Source organism: Oryzias latipes, chromosome 2 (assembly GCF_002234675.1).
Source record: "Oryzias latipes chromosome 2, ASM223467v1".
NCBI classification, from domain to species: domain Eukaryota; kingdom Metazoa; phylum Chordata; class Actinopteri; order Beloniformes; family Adrianichthyidae; genus Oryzias; species Oryzias latipes.
In genome coordinates this window covers 6,409,386-6,422,298 of record NC_019860.2, presented here as the reverse complement: position 1 = coordinate 6,422,298, position 12,913 = coordinate 6,409,386, and the positions used below count along the sequence as shown (strand labels likewise).

The window sequence follows — 12,913 nt, the reverse complement described above, 5'->3', positions numbered from 1 at the left end:
TGTGTGGTATTTCCCTGTAAAACCTGCTTTATCATTTTGGTCTCTTTTTCTTCTAAGTTCCAGCCTGGTGAGTGTGGCAACCACTGTCCAGGTCAAAGGGAGGTAATCCAAGCTCCAGGCTTTTTGATTGGTCTTTATTTGATAAACATTTGTTTCACACATTTTAATAGAATTCAACACGGGACACATTGTGGATTGTAATAATAGGAACAAAAATAACAACAAAATAATCCTCCTCCCCTTAAAACATGCATTGTACAATGAACAAGTCTAAAACAAATCCAAGCAAAGACCAGTGCTGGGGCTCCTGCTAGTTTCTTTGAGAAGAGCCTGCCTCTTCAAAACATAGAATGTTCAACAACTAGTGCTAAATGAAACTAGTGCACGAAATGACAAAGAAATTCTCATGCTTGGCTAGGACGAGAACAGACCCAAGTGCTGAAACACCGAAACACTGGATATGGTGTCAAAGGATTTGATTCAGTCTATGGTAGTCAGGAGGCTGGCAGTGGAGACATCACCGGAGAAGGAGTCATAAAGCGTAGAGATGGAGGTAAGTTTCCTCGGGGGTATCACAGACGGGCGAGAAGTGGGATAGCGGGACTCGGGGTAGGAAGAACGGGCTTGACGTGGTTGCAGGATGAAATCGGAGCTGTCGTAACTTGGAGTCTTGTGGAGATCTAATGACTGGATCCAGGTCGGCACCGGTGGATGAGTGATTCCTGTAGGCACACCGAGAGATTGGATGAGACAAGAGCAAAACTATACTTGAAAAGAGCTTAGGTTCAACCATGTATGCACCATTGAGGGCAACGAACTGGCGATGAATACTGGACAGGAGCCATCTCTTACAGGTGCAGGTGATGAGGTGAATGCGGACAGCTGGATCCATTCTGGGAGGACGCAGAGAAAGGAGGGGGGAGGAGAGGACTCCTGGAGGCACCATGACAGAAATTCCTGTTTTAAACAAATCTCACGATGGCTTCCACCTGTCTCTTTGCTTTTCCTTTCTTTTTTGGTGGTAGGCGGGCGCCTGTGTTTGGCAGCGGAGCCACCACCAGTGTGTGAATGTGTGTGTGACTGGGTGAATGGGTCCGTGACTGTAAAGCGCTTTGTCCTTGTAGGAAGAAAGGCGCTATATAAGTATATAACATTTTTTTGTGTTTCTCCTCTTTGGGAGGTTACACAAAACTGCACTATAACACAGAAGGAAACAACAACCGCTCCACAATCCCTGAATCCCCTACAGCCTTTATCTAAACATTTAGATTGACCATTATCACACTTTTTTTGTTAAAATTTTTTTAATGCTTTTTTAACAAAGTTTTAAACACACAACACAAACACTGCCAGTGTACAAATGAGAAACACGGCATAAATTCCCACATACAGCAACAACACAAGGATTCATCCTAAGAATGCAGAGAAAGGTAAACAGTCATCATCAGATGAGAGGCTCGGTTTTCGCCTGGTTAATGTGATCCATGAAAGCGCCCCAAGTCTTTGTGAATTTATCCTGCCGACCAGTCAATTTTTATCGGATTTCCTCAAGGTACAAACAGCTCGCCATATCATTTAGCCACTTACAGAAACAGGGGGAGGTAGAAGCCTTCCACTCCTTCAGAATAATCCTTTTGGCTATTACCATTCCAAACATGACTGCTTGTTGAGTTGAGTGTGACAGCTTCTGAGTGTGCTCTGAACAACCAAATATTGCAATCAGAACATTATGTCATGGTCAAACACTATGGAGACCCAGTTGCTGGAACCCGGAAGAAACTCAGGAGACGAGGCAGAGTCAGAAGATTTAATCTGAGGGTGATGCGAGTCGTGGACGAGGAGGAATGTCAGGGACAACGTAGACAGCCTGTGACGAGGTGGAGCGCCGAGGACGGCGAGCACAGCTTGGAGCGAGTGGAGGCGCCGAGGACGGCGTAGACAGCCTGTGACGAGGTGGAGCGCCGAGGACGGCGAGCACAGCTTGGAGCGAGTGGAGGCGCCGAGGACGGCGTAGACAGCCGGTGACGAGGAAGAACCAGCGGCACCCGTGGAGGAGCGGACCTGAAGGCGTAGAATAAGGCAAGGTAAGTTCGTGGCTTAACTTGGCAAAACTGGACTTAACTAGAGACCAGGCGTAGGCACCGGAGAGAGTGTAACGGACTGGCGTAGTATGCTGGGATGGATCTCCTTAAGAAGGTCTGCTGGTGATGAGGTGATGAGGTGCAGCTGGTTCCAATGAGGAGCAGGGAGGAGGGAAGCAGCTGACGGCGGAACCGTGACAGTGCCCCCCCCTCAACGACCGCCTCCAGGCGGTCCAGGGCGACGATCCGGATGAGCCCGATAAAAGTCATCGATGAGGGCACGGTCCAGAATAAGGGAGCGGGAGATCCATGAGCGCTCCTCCGGACCGTAACCCTCCCAGTCCACCAAGAACTGATACCCACGGCCCCGGCGGCGAACATCCAGCACCCTACGGGCCGTAAAAGCAGGAGCACCGTCGATGACCCGGGCGGGTGGTGGGGAAGCGGACGGTGGGCACAACGGGCTTTCCTGAAAGGGCTTGAGGTGAGAGACATGGAAAGCGGGGTGTACCTTGAGGGCTGCCGGAAGCTTAAGGCGCACGCAGGTGGGGTTAATAATCTTCTCGACCGTGTAGGGACCGATGAACCGGGGGGCCAGTTTGCGGGAGGTGGCTTGAAGAGGGATATCACGGGAGGAAAGCCATACTTTTTGTCCCGGCTGGTAGGTCGGACCCTTCACTCTGCGGCGGTTAGCAATCCGGCAGTTGCTCTCCCTAGTGCGCAGGAGAGCAGCCCTGGCCTGCTGCCAGACGCGCTGAACCTTCTGGAGGTGGTGCTGAATGGAGGGCACGGCCAGGTCTAACTCCTGAGAGGGGAAAAGGGGGGGGGAGTAGCCCAAGGAAACCTCAAAAGGGGACATACCAGTGGCTGATGAGGGATGATTGTTGTGGGCGTACTCTATCCAGACCAGGAACGAGGACCAGTTGGCCGGATTTTGAGCGGCCAGACAGCGCAGCGCTGCCTCGAGTTCCTGGTTGGCGCGCTCCGCCTGTCCGTTAGACTGGGGGTGATGTCCAGAAGTTAAACTGACCGTGGCCCCTAGAGCAGAACAAAAGGCTCTCCAGACCTGCGACACAAATTGAGGGCCACGGTCTGAAACAATGTCACTGGGTATGCCGTGGTGGCGGAATACGTTCTGGACCACGATATCGGCCATCTCTGTGGCTGTGGGTAGCTTGGGAAGGGGAATAAACTGAGCAGATTTTGAAAAACGGTCGATGACGGTGAGTATTACTGTGTTACCTTGTGAGGGGGGCAGACCAGTGACAAAGTCCATGGCGAGATGGGACCAAGGACGTTGAGGAACAGGCAGAGGATGGAGCAGACCGGCAGGAGGAGAGTGCGTGGACTTGGAGCGTGCACAGACTTCGCAGGCGGCGACGAACTCCCTGACATCGCGCTCCATGGTGGGCCAGAAGAACCTCCTTCGGAGGAGTTTTAGAGTCCTTTGAATGCCCCCATGACAGGAAATGCGAGAGGTGTGCCCCCAGACCAAAACCGCAGAACGAAGCGAGGAGGGAACATAAAGGGTGTTGGCAGGAGCTGGAGGGTGATCGGGTTCTTCGTTTTGGGCCTGTAGGACCCGGGTCTCAACGTCCCACGTGAGTTGACCAATAATACATGTGGGGGAAATAATGGGAGAGGGTTCCTGACTGTCACTGATGCTGGAGAGACGTGAAAGAGCATCAGGCTTTATATTCCTGCTGCCAGGCCTATAAGTAATAACGAAGGAAAAACGGTCAAAAAAAAGGCACCAACGGGCCTGACGTGAATTTAAACGTTTGGCGGATCGGAGGTAAGCTAAGTTTTTATGATCCGTCCAAACGATAAATTGTTGAGCCGCACCCTCGAGCCAGTGGCGCCACTCCTCTAACGCGAGTTTTATAGCCAGAAGTTCTCGGTTACCCACGTCGTAATTACGCTCCGCAGCGGAGAGTTTGCGAGAGAAGAAGGCACAAGGTTTTAATTTGCCGGTCTCGCTCTCACGCTGGGAGAGAACCGCCCCGACCCCAGAGTCGGAGGCATCGACCTCGACTACGAACTGGCGAAGAGGGTCGGGCTGAATGAGGATGGGAGCCGAGGTGAATAAGGCCTTGAGCTTGTCGAAAGCAGCCTGAGCCTCCTGAGTCCAAATAAAGGGGAAATTGACCGAAGTGAGCTTAGTGAGAGGGGCAGCAATGCCGCTGTAATTCCGGATAAACCGGCGGTAAAAATTGGCGAAACCGAGGAAACGTTGGAGCTGTTTTCTGGACTCAGGCGGTTCCCAATTAGCTACGGCAGAGACTTTAGCGGGATCAGGGCGGATGTTTCCTGCCTCTATTATAAACCCGAGGAAAGAGATGGTGGGAACATGGAATTCACATTTTTCAGCTTTAACAAAAAGCTGGTTCTCGAGTAAACGCTCGAGTACCTGCCGGACATGGTGGGTGTGTTGGGTCTGGTCACGGGAGTAAATGAGAATGTCGTCTAAGTATACAAAAACAAAACGGTTGAGGAAATCACGAAGCACATCATTTACGAGATGTTGAAAAATGGCGGGTGCGTTAGTGAGCCCGAAAGGCATTACTAAATACTCAAAGTGTCCGAGGGGGGTGTTAAACGCTGTCTTCCATTCATCCCCCTCCCTCATACGGACGAGATGATAGGCATTACGAAGGTCCAGTTTAGTAAAGACCCGAGCTTCTTGGACGGAGTCAAGGGCGGAACTGATTAGCGGGAGAGGATACTTATTTTTAACAGTGATCTGATTAAGCTCTCGAAAATCGATGCAGGGGCGTAAGGTTTTGTCTTTCTTTTGGACAAAAAAGAACCCAGCCCCGACAGGAGAGGAGGAGGGACGTATGTGTCCGGAAGCGAGAGCTTCGTGGATGTACATTTCCATTGCCTGCTTCTCAGGGCCTGATAAATTAAACAGACGACCCCTGGGAAGAGTAGCCCCTTTTAGAAGTTCTATGGAGCAGTCGTACGGTCTGTGAGGTGGTAAAGCGCCCGCCCTGGCCTTACTAAAAACCGTCTTAAGGTCGTGATAGCAGGACGGTACCTTGGAAAGGTCGATGACCTCCGGAGTAGGACAGTGACTTGTGGGAACTGAAGGAATGGCGGAGCGAAGGCAATTAGCCATACAGGCAGTACTCCAGTTGGTGATGTGCCGGTTAACCCAGTCAAACTGCGGGTTATGAGCGCACAGCCAGGGAAACCCTAGGATGACCGGAGATTGGGGGGATTGAGTGACATAAAACTGCATGAATTCATGATGGTTACCAGAAGAGATTAGTTGAACGGGCTTGGTGCGGTGGGTGATGTGAGTAAGGAGTTGGCCTCCTAGTCCAGCCGCCTTGACGGGATGTTCCAACGGTTCTGTAGGGAGATTGAGCTCAGAGACCAGATGGTTATCAATAAAACTCTGTTCGGAACCAGAATCAATGAGAGCCTTGCAAACATGGGTTCTTGAAAGGTTACATAGCTTGACAGGGATGTACAAAAAGGTGTTCTCAGTGGTGAGAGGAGGGTGACCCGCCCGCGGCCTGTCGTCTAGCGGGGGGTCTTGGCGTTTAAACGTAAGGTACACTGGTGAACGAGATGACCCGACTGTCCACAGTAAAAACAGGTACCTTCGTCTCTACGTCTCTGCCGCTCCTCAGGTGTAAGTTTGGAGTGTCCTATTTGCATAGGTTCCTCCGGGGGTCCTCTGACCTGTTCATGAGAAACGGGATGGAGAGATTCAGTGCTTGATGTCAGAGGCAGGAGTTTGACCACCGTTTTCTTTTGATAGTGGGGACGCTCAGCCTGGCGTTCTCGGAGGCGAACGTCAGACCGCAAGGCCGCGGTGACGAGTTCCTCAAAAGTCTTGGCTTCGGGCTGAGAACATAAATGATCCTTGATGGAGTCATTGAGAGATTGGTAAAACACCCCCTTAAGAGCGATGTCCGGCCAACCTGCCTCCACCGCCAGGATACGAAAGTCAATTAAATGGTCACTCACTGATCTGCTGCGTTGCCTGAGAGCTAGTAATCGGCGAGTAGCTTCTTCCTCCTTGCGGGGCTGGTCGAACACCAGACAAAACTCATATATGAAACGCTCGAATGGGACCTGGTGTATGGGATTGGCAGTAAGAAAAGCCTGCGCCCATTGGAGCGCCTTACCCCTAAGAGAGTTCACGATGAGGGTTATTTTGCTTTGATCGGCGTGGTAATGTCGCGGAGCCTGCTGGAAAATTAGCCGACATTGTAGGAGGAAACCCCCGCATGCTTTGACGTCACCATGGAAGACCTCGGGTTGAAGCCGGATGTTTTCGTTAGCTGCGTTAGCGATAGCGGGGCCCGGACTTCCGGTGGCGGAGAAGGAGGTGCTGGCTGCGGCGATGGAAGATTGTTGACCGGTAAGGTCCATTAGGGCATGAGATATTCCGTCCAGCCGACGGAAAAGATCCTGCTGGACGGTGGCCATCTGGTTCAGTGATTCCGCTTGGCGTCCCAGAGCAATCCCCTGCTGCGTGACTGCGAAGCGGAGTCCTTCCGGGTCAGCTGGGTCTGGGCTATGGCCAGTCCGTTCTGTCATGGTCAAACACTATGGAGACCCAGTTGCTGGAACCCGGAAGAAACTCAGGAGACGAGGCAGAGTCAGAAGATTTAATCTGAGGGTGATGCGAGTCGTGGACGAGGAGGAATGTCAGGGACAACGTAGACAGCCTGTGACGAGGTGGAGCGCCGAGGACGGCGAGCACAGCTTGGAGCGAGTGGAGGCGCCGAGGACGGCGTAGACAGCCTGTGACGAGGTGGAGCGCCGAGGACGGCGAGCACAGCTTGGAGCGAGTGGAGGCGCCGAGGACGGCGTAGACAGCCTGTGACGAGGTGGAGCGCCGAGGACGGCGAGCACAGCTTGGAGCGAGTGGAGGCGCCGAGGACGGCGTAGACAGCCGGTGACGAGGAAGAACCAGCGGCACCCGTGGAGGAGCGGACCTGAAGGCGTAGAATAAGGCAAGGTAAGTTCGTGGCTTAACTTGGCAAAACTGGACTTAACTAGAGACCAGGCGTAGGCACCGGAGAGAGTGTAACGGACTGGCGTAGTATGCTGGGATGGATCTCCTTAAGAAGGTCTGCTGGTGATGAGGTGATGAGGTGCAGCTGGTTCCAATGAGGAGCAGGGAGGAGGGAAGCAGCTGACGGCGGAACCGTGACACATTAGGAGTTATTTGTGCATTGTAAACTGAACTAAACAACCTAAATATATTAAATCAAAAATGTGTTGGCTTAGGGCATGAGTAAAATAAACAAGATAAAGAACCTATACCAGTTTGACAACGATTACAGTTTGGTGAAACAGAAGAAAAAAATTGTATGCAATCTTGTTTTGGAGTAATGCAAACGGTGGATTACTTTAAACTGTATGAGTTGTAGATGTGCACTTATGGAACAATACTTGATCCCTTTCAAAGCGCTTATCCACAAACTAATAGGGACATCCGTCCCAATGTCATCTGCCCATTCAACCTTAATATGAGTATTTGTTGGTGACCTATGAAAACATCTGACAAAATCTGAAATCAAATTCTTAGATGTCGATGCTTTAATCAAGACTTTGAAAAATTCAGGTTGTGATGGCAGTTGTTGAAACTGAGTTATAGATTGTTTAACAAAGTGTGTCAGGTGGGGAAGGCTGGTGGGCAGGAAGGACCCAGAATGCAGAGGCGGGAGGCAAACGGTTCCGTGCAAGGGGTTTGATTAACATAAGACGCTGCAGAGCAGGGTAAAACAAAACAAGACTCACTGTGGGCAAAACTTGAAAACGTGGCAGGAGACAGACATGGACTAGACAGTCAGGGAAGAGACGTTAATGGACCAGCACAAGAGGAAGGCAGAGACAAGACTTATATACAGACAGGGCAGACAAGACACAGGTGAACATGATCAGGACAGATTGGGACAAAACATGACAAGACAGTAAACCTTTCAAAATAAAACAGGAAACAGAACTCAAACATGACATAGACCAAAACGAAAAGCAAAAACCAATACAAAAGAAACTCCAACCATGACAAAGTGTCTGATTTGCAAATACCTAGAAAAATGACCCGGTGGGAGCGAAAACTTTTTTTGCAGTTGGGTAAAAGATGCAAAATGATTGTTGATGTACCATTATCACACATTTGATTGCATTTTCTCAGAAAAACAAGCACAACTTCCCGTTTGTTTGTGTGTGAAATGATTCCAAAAAGCCATGTGTCATCCTGGAGGGACTGGTTTCTCATCAATGTAGACCACCAAGTTTCTCTGGTTTCTGACTATTTGGTGGCTGGTAGGCCTTTTGGGATTTTTGTCAGGGAAAGAAGTGAACCTGGGCTCCAAATATTGGAAGACACTGATCTAAAAGTACTAGGACATCTGGAGAAAGCTCTAGTTCTGCTCCAACTCAGTCCAAAGCACTGAAGATAGATGGAGTTGGATTTGGGAGAGGACTGAGCTCATTCAGATGAAGAAAGAACAAGTCAACAGATGAAGAAGATTTCAGGAAGTTTCCCATTCAACAAGTTCAAGTTTCCAGAGAGCTAGTTTAGCATCCGTGTTCTGGACCAAACCACTGTCCCTCTGAAGGTCCAGACACAGAGAGGCCCAGAGTGACCCCCATTTCTCCTTTTTGCTCTCTCCAGTGGCTGACTCCGCCCCTTAGGACGTCCCCCTGTGTGGATCAGTGGTCAGTGGGTTGGAACCTGCTGCAAATGCAGGCTCTGGTTCTAACTGCTGGATCAGAAGTGGAATGTGAGCTGTAGTGGTGTGTCTGCAGCTGGATGTGGAACACATGAGGGAGGGGTCAAAGGTCGATCTTTCTTCCAAACAAATGTTGTCAGTCTATTCTCCAACAATGCTCCAACATCTTCAAAGGTTTTTGGTCCCAAATCCAGAGTGGAGCTGGTAGGACGTGATCATTTCAGCCTCAGATTTGGGATCTGTCATCTCTCTGCCACCGTGACACCGAGTGATGAGTTCATGCTCCAAAGCGGCCCGATCGCTGGCTTTAGGGACTATTCCAAAAGCTTTCAATGATGGCGGGGAATGAACATTAGGAACAGATGACGGCTTGAAATGTCTGCTGTTGGTTTCTGATCCAGAGAGACTTTCTGTCTGTAAGGCTCTGATGCTGCTGAACGTCTGACTGAGATGATCCACATTCAGAAGAGAGTTTCAGAGTGAAAGACGTGTGGAAGAAGAGAATCCTGAAGGTTTCTGTGCAGACATGAACTCAGTCAGAGAGCGTCTGAATGTTGGAGGATCCAGAAGAAACCAGGAGCTCATGAAGGTGGTTCTGTTGGAGCAGAGAGCAGAACTCTGATCCCAGTTTCAGGAACAATGCAGGCTCATGTTCTGGACTGAAGAGTTCTCCTGAAATGTTCTGTTCAGACTTCTTCAGGATCACATCTGTGTGTGAATGTGGAGGTTTGTCTGAACCAAGCTGCAGCTCACTTTGAAGCTCCTTCAGGCTCACACAGCAACAATGACAAAGACTGAAGCAGCTGTGCGGCCCTCTAGTGGCAAACATGGGATCTGCAGCACAGATAATCCTGTAAGTCAGAACGGTTACCGCACGAACCGAAAGGCACAGCCAGCTTCTTCTTACTCAGAGGGAGAATGTTCACCGAACCCACACACACACACACACACAGGTCTCCCACACACAGGCCCCCTCCCACGAGTCACCAGCCCACCGTTGATTGACATACACTGTGGTCCAGCAACTGGCAGAAAGAGGGGGGGCGCCGGCCACCCGCAGCTACGCGCACGTGTCGTAAATGTAATCTTCCCTCTGCAAGTCTGCATCTATTTTGTTTAGGTATCCCCGATATGGTGCAGCAAGGTTAAAGTCAAGGATAAACTTAAGACAGGGGAACTGAAAAGGCTGCAGTATTTCTCCGCGTAATGAAGTGAGTGCGCATCAAGATCTCTCTTTCTTTTGTCTGGCCTCTTATTCTGTGTTCCAGCGTTATTTCGTTGTGCAAATGCATTTATCATGTAGGGAGGAACCTATGCGCAGCGTTTCCGGCGGAACTCTATGCCACAACAGCGAGCTTGATTGCGCGCGCGGCTGCAGCGACCACTCTCTGTTCGAAAGAAAATAACTTTCATGATCATAAAAATATGTAGATTATTTTACCTTTAAGAAATCTGGCGGTTTTTTTCTGACAAAAATACTATGGGATAAATTGAAATTTTGGGTTTGCTTCGGGCTCGGGCCTGCAAATCAAGTTAATTGGTCGGGTTCGGACCGGATCGGCTTTATTGCCCGCGGGCCTGTGTCGGGTCGGGCTGGATCTTTTAGGCCCGATCTTACCTCTAAACTGATTCTCCATAGAAACACACCATCACGTGCTTTCTCTCTGTCAGAAGAAGTGAGAAGGGAGACACCTGCTGGCTGCGTTTAGGAACTGCGTGAAATGAAATTGGATCTCATCCAAAATCAAACCAAAATCCTGTTTAGCTTGAAGCATCAAAAAGATCTGTGGCCTGTTGCACAAAAGTAGAATTAAGACATCCGGGATAAATGACTGAGCTGAGCTCAATGAAGCCAAAACATGTGCGTCCAGGCTTAATTGGTTGCACAAAGACCAAGCCAGGATGAGCAGACACGGATTCATCAAGCCAGGTGAAACCAATCCTGGATAGGTGCGCGCTCACGGCTCACTCAAACAGACCCCGCCACAGATCACAGATTAACTGATTTACCATGGCAACTAAAGCCACGTACCTTTCCCCGTCGGAAGCACAAATCCTCATGGAGGCATACGAGAAGGTAAAAGATATAATTAAGAAGAAAGGCAACACCGCCACAGTGATAAAGCAAAGAGAAAAAAATGTAAATGAAATTACCAGCCAATTAATTTTATGAAAATGTAACTTGTCATTTCAACCAGAAAATTTTGTTTGTAAATCTTACGTGAATGAATCATGTCGATCGTACATAAAAATAATCCATTTAAAAGTTACTAATTTCAATCATGTTGATCAGACATGATACCATTAAATTGGATACATTAGTAATCGCAAGGAATTGTGGGATTCCATTTTCTTTGTCTATCTGGGCAGATTGGGGTCTAAGTCTGAGTTTTTGTCCACGTGTTTTATTGTCTGGCTGTTTTACTCTGTTTTAACTAGTGATTTAAACTGTTATGTTAATTTTTTTCTGCACCATGAGTTAGAGTGTGGGAGAGGATGATGACCAACCCCGTTGTGCGGCAAAATGTTAATGTTACAATACTTAAGACAGAATTTGCGTTAATTGAGCTCCTGTCTTTTGATATGGGACTTTGTTGCGTAATGCAAGTCCTGGTTGTGAAAATTATTGGTCGTAACTTTGGAAAACATTATCAATGTCAGATGTATATTAAAATTAAAGCAAAAAATTAAGTTATATCAACATAAATTGTGCTAGGTAGTCATACAAATTTAAGTTGAATAAACTTAATTTAATGAGGTGTGACCAATTGGAGTGATTCAATTAAGTTGGATCAACTTTTATCTTTTGAAAGTGAGCAACAATATTAATTTAAAGTTGGGTCCAACTGCAGTATTTAGATTGAATCAACTTAAACTTATTAGTTTGAACCTAAATACATTAAGTAGGACCAATATGATTCATATTTGTTTAATTAACGCTATCTAATCATGTGGAAATCATTTCCATAATTTTTTTTATGTTCATTCAAAGTGAACGTTTTTTGAGTGTAGTTGACCTGCTTTGTTTTGTCCTTATTCAAATAGGAACATAATGTTACACATTGTGTTTTCATATTCATATGGAATGTGTATTATTTAATATGACAGAGTACTAGGGCCCCACTGAGCAAAAAGAATGAAGTCATAAATTTATGAGGCTGGTTCTTTCTGCAGAAAAGCAAAATATTCTTTTAACAGTTTTGATAGTTATGAAAATGTGATACTTCATATTCTGGCACATCAGCATGTCTTCGTTTATGAAACCATACTGAGGTACAATTTCACGAAATGCCCCACATCTGTCATTTTAACAACTGTCCTCCTTTAAAACAACTGGTTACAATATTATGACTTGTCTTTTTTTCCCTCTGTGGCCCTAATATTCTATCATTTTACATATAGCCTTATAGTCTATAGGAAACTGTAAATTATCTAATGATAGCAACATCATCTAAAACTCATTATTTATCCAAAATGATTGAAATTAATGATCACAAACGTTTAAATAATGACAGTGGGTCTAGTTATATGTGATAAAAATGTATAGTGAGCAGTGAAATAACTATTGGTTTCCATTTGTGGCGACTGCTGACTGACATTAGGGATGAGATTAAATAGATCCTGGAATTTAGCCTGGTCTGGAGCCTGGCTTAATCCCTTATCCTACTTTTGTGCAACAGGGCCCCGATGTGTTCAGGGAAGCAAAACATCACTGATCAGAACCAACATATTTGTATGAATTTTTTTTTTTTTTTTTTATTAAGCACAACAAAAAAGTCATCATTTTAAGCCTTCACCCTCATATTAATGAACCCATGAGAGCATTTTTGTGGCTCCAACATAACAGTCATTCCTGCAAGGGCAAAACAGCAAATGAATAATTTGTTTGTTCTTAGATAAAGTTAGGTTTAATAGTACATAATATTAGTTTTTAAAACTATAAAACCTTCATAAGACACTGTTCTAATAAAAACGGGTATCATTGATCTTTCTATGTTAACTGGATGTAATATAATATTTATCACACAGTTAAGGCAGAAAACCATAAATAATAAATTATTTGTTTATTTAATCTCATATAAATAGAATTGTTTTATTTTCCAAACTGTTTTCAATGAACATGTCTTT

The 12,913-nt window shown here is 47.1% G+C and overlaps 2 protein-coding genes across 3 annotated transcripts in view; both read right to left on the bottom strand.

The window, feature by feature from the left end:
- Nucleotides 1-12,913, bottom strand: part of LOC105355327 (NACHT, LRR and PYD domains-containing protein 12-like) — a 1,049,862-nt gene that overhangs the window by 705,815 nt on the left and 331,134 nt on the right. The window lies entirely within an intron of this gene.
- The window catches only part of LOC105355311 (NACHT, LRR and PYD domains-containing protein 12-like), a 93,452-nt gene that overhangs the window by 42,935 nt on the left and 37,604 nt on the right, over nt 1-12,913 (bottom strand). The gene's annotated exons all lie outside the window — the stretch shown is intronic.